The following is a 4,337-nucleotide window of genomic DNA, read 5'->3' as shown; positions in this document are numbered from 1 at the left end:
AAATCACATAAGTTATCTATTAGTGAGTTTATGTGATTATTTTTGATGGTGAAAAAGGTATTACCTTTATTGCTTCAGCTTTCAAAACTTTCTACAGGATCCTTCTGACAAGGCGATACTTTTTCATCTTAAATTACATGAGTAAAACAAATCCCATAAAATTAAATATAAGAAATTGCTTTGGAGAACATCAAAGTCTTTATCAGAAGTTTTGTTCTTGCATTCTATTTCCCTGAACCTGCATCATTAAAGTTGAATACCTGATTTAATTGTAATGGTGCTGCTGTTTGACATTCATTTCTGAAATTAATTTAGAAAACCTCTCAGAAAACTTTGTCATAAAGAAACACCTGTACTGTCTAATGTGTAGAGTTAGAGCTTTCCCTCTGACTTTATATATGAGAAATCACAATATGTGATTTTATAGAACAATATTTAATTGAGCTTTTTAGCCCTAGCACAACATCACAGGTGCAATATACCTATATAAATCATATGGGTGATGACCCCATTGAAGCAGGTCCTTTTAAATCATAAGTTCTGTTACCAAAGACCTCTAGAAGCTCACAGAAAAGCTGCCAGGCTAGTTAGATCATAAATATATCACATGAGAATTACTGAATGAAAAGGAAAACTGAAACAACAAAATAATATTCATAGATAAATGTTTATAATGTGAATATGTAGGCTGGTATAATTATAGAGAATGCACTTAATTTTCTATGGTCCAATGTGAACAACATTTTTAATTTTTTCTGTCAGTAGTTTTGTTAATCCTATCTAAAGTCTATTCCAACTAAATGTCTGAACCCGAAGGAGTACCCTATAGTGCAGGATGATTTAATATCAATGCTACTGACAATTGGGTCCAAAGAATTCTTTATTCCTGAGGATGGTCAGGGGCATTACAGAATGTTTAGTAGTATTCCTGATCCCTACTCTATATGAGCAGTAACACCTTCTCCCTCTCCCTCTGTCCCTGTAGAAATAATTTTTTTAAAAAAATCTCTGTAAACATTGCCAAATTTCCCCTTGCAAGCAAAATCATCCACTATTATTGAGCCAAGATGTCATTATCAATATGGAGATACCTCAAAGAGGTAGGACTAGAGGTTTTATTTGACCCATCCATAGCTCTGCTGAGTATCTTTCCAGAAGAATTAAAAGAATCATATCACAGTGACATATAGCAGCACAGTTTGTAATAGCTAAAACTTGGAAACAGGCCATTTGCCCATCAATTGGAGACTGGATAAAGAAGATGTGGTTTTTCTATAAAATGGAATACTACTCAGTCATAGAGAATGAGAAATTAGAGTCATTTATAGGAAAATGGAAACATATTGAGGATATACTCCTAAGTGAAATAAATAAGTCATACATGTGTAAATACCAAACAGTTTTTCTGGTGTGAAAAACTATAATGCTACATAAGATCCTAATGGTATAATTGACAGTGTGAAGTAGGAAGAACAGGGCTAAAAGGTGTAGGGACAGTGGGAATGGTAGGAGAAAGGAAATAAGGGAAAAGAAAGAAATGTGTTAAAATGAAAAAATGGAAATAAAGTGTTTGTAAATTGGGAAGGGAAGAGGGGTGAAGGGAGGGCAGGGACAAGGGGAAAAAAATGAGATCCAAGAGCTGTCATGTAAAGGTACAAGATCCCAATGATGAGTGCATCTGTACTTTATACCTAAAATGTACCAATAAACTCAATGAGAAAAAAAATTTTAAATAAAACATTTCTTTCTATTTTTCAGATCACAAAATAGAATTTTGTGGCTCTGAATGTATTCCCATCTTTATAATTCCTCAATATTGCCACAACCTATTTCCCTTATACTGTGTCCCTACTGTCTAGCATCTTTCCCACATGCATACATTAAACTGAGCTCTTTTTTTTTTAACAGAGCTGAGTGGGAAGTGCAGAGAGCTTCTATGTACTACTGCACCCACACTCACATAGCCTCCCACATCACCAATAACTACATCGATGACTACATTTATTACAACTCACGAACTTACCCTGACACAGCACGTTCACCTCAAATGTGTAGTTTACATGAGGGTTTATGCTTGGTGTTGTACATTCTGCGAGTTTAAATAAATGTGCGATGACACCTATCCCTCATTATAATATGAACTACAGGCAGAGTTGTCCCACTGCACTAGTTCTAATCCGCAGTGCTTCGCTTATTCATCCTTTCCTTCTGCAACCATTGTTCTGGATTGAACCTATGGATTAGTGAGAGGCCAAGGATATCCCGTAATCATTGAGGGTACATCGCATATGCCAAAGGAATTAATCAATAAAGCATCACCTAGCACCCATGGCTGTCGGGGCCCAAAGGGATCAACATCATGCACAAAATACACTCTGAATGTTGTTGAGGATTTCATGTCAGTTCTCATGGTCTAGAACCTGCAGTAGCCACCACTGTGTCACACTAGGCTTCTTCCATTCTCCAATGGAGTTCTCACATCCAAGCTTAATTTTCTGTGTAGCCATCTGATCTAGTCTTGTCTATTCTCTCACCTTCTTCCATTCATCTTCACAATAGCCTAAATGCTGGAGATCTGTCTGGACTCTCATATTAGCTGCTCCCCTGAAACTCTTGCTTTCAGTCTTGCCCACCTCTGTTCAGCTCAGTGCATCGCTTCAGCAAGCGTATGCATGCTGTTAGCGAATGAAAACTGTGGGAAAAGAGAGGATATTCTTTTTAGCATCATTTTTCTGGCACCTAAATATGTCCAGTGTTACATTCAGCATTTTCATCTGGTATAGGGATCAGGAAAGGGAACAGATGTTAACAAAAACTCTGGTCATAGGTCTGGGTCTCCTGTGAGTCAGTACGATGTCCAAAAGATAGGAAGGTGGGAAATAAAGGCACTGAGACAGAGAGTTGAGAAAAACTGAGTCTTGAGCTGATCTAACCTGCTCTGGGCAGCGAAGACAAAGAATTCCTAGGACATTCAGTGTTTACTCATTACAAGTGTGGGAAGGGGGAAACTGGGCAGGCCCTGGGACACCTGCTGATAACAAGTATCAAGCAGGCAGGACTGCAGAATGAGTGCACAAGCCTATCTTTGCTGAAGAGAACAGGCAGTTAATTCAGAAAGGAAGAATTTAGCTGGAACCGAGTTGACCTTGGCTGGAAGTGAACTTAGCTCGTTGGACTATTTCCAGTGTAACACAGCCAAATTATGAAGGAGCAAGAAGCTTGTGCCTCTACAGCCTGCTGTCTGGCTCCCTACACACACAGAAACAACCTCTTGGAAATTTTATAATGAGCTTTTGTTGTATGTTTTCTTCTCTAGCTTTTTTTAAAGATACACTTTTGAAGGGCTGGGGATTTGACTCATTTGCTCCTTGCTTGCCTCACAAGTGCTTGAACACTTGGTCCTGAGTTCAATCCCCCATACTTCAAAAAAAAAAAAAAAGAAAAAAGAAAAAGATAACACTTTTGAAAGGATACAAAACTTATGCTTTAGACAAACCTGGAACATTTATTTTCACCTTCCCTTCTGATTTACCTTCTTGATAAGCAAATATTAGGTCTGAATCTCACTTCATGAAATCCCAAACAGTGTAGCTGTCTTTTTATTGCTTGAAAATGCAGTTTTAATATTGACCCATCTGGTAACCTTGGGTTTTTCCTATTTTACATCTTTTCTTTCCTTTGGTCATTTGTCTATTTATTAGTGTTATATTCAATAGATACAGTACTCAGATTTTCAGTTTTCCTTGTTTATTTTTAACTTTTTGGAAGACTTATTATATCTTTGTCTCTTCATGGAATGTTAGAAATACAGAAACATGTAGTTTCACAGGTGTTCTTTGTCATGGAAGTGTCTTATTTCCCCATCCATTTTGAAAGAGAGTTTTGCTGGATACATCAGTCTAGGTTGGAGGTTGTTCTCTTTTAGTACTTCAAATATCTCATTCCAGGCTCTCCTTGCCCTAAGGGTTCATGTTGAAAAGTCTGCTGTGATTCTGATGGGCTTTCCTTTGTGTGTGACTTGTTGCTTATCTCTTACTGCTTGTAGTATTTTGTTCTTCTGTTGGGTTTGTGGTATCTTGATTATTATATGTCTAGGTGTATTTTTTTTATTTAGCTAGTTGGGATCCTATATGCCTCAGTTATCTGAATGTCAAATTCTTCCCCTTTGTTTGGGAAGTTTTCTGTCATTAATTCTGCGAACAGCTTTTTAAAGTCATTTGTATTTTCTCCTGCTACTTCATGTATTCCTATCAGTCTTATGTTATTCTTCTTTGCATCATCTAGGAATTGTTGGATCGATTTCTCATGATCTCTTACTGTTTTTAAGAGACCTCTCT

The sequence above is a fragment of the Fukomys damarensis genome, unplaced genomic scaffold, assembly GCF_012274545.1.
Source record: "Fukomys damarensis isolate Sample0158 unplaced genomic scaffold, DMR_v1.0_HiC HiC_scaffold_37, whole genome shotgun sequence".
NCBI lineage: Eukaryota > Metazoa > Chordata > Mammalia > Rodentia > Bathyergidae > Fukomys > Fukomys damarensis.
The sequence above is the reverse complement of the archived record's forward strand: the minus strand, read 5'-3'. Positions refer to the sequence as shown.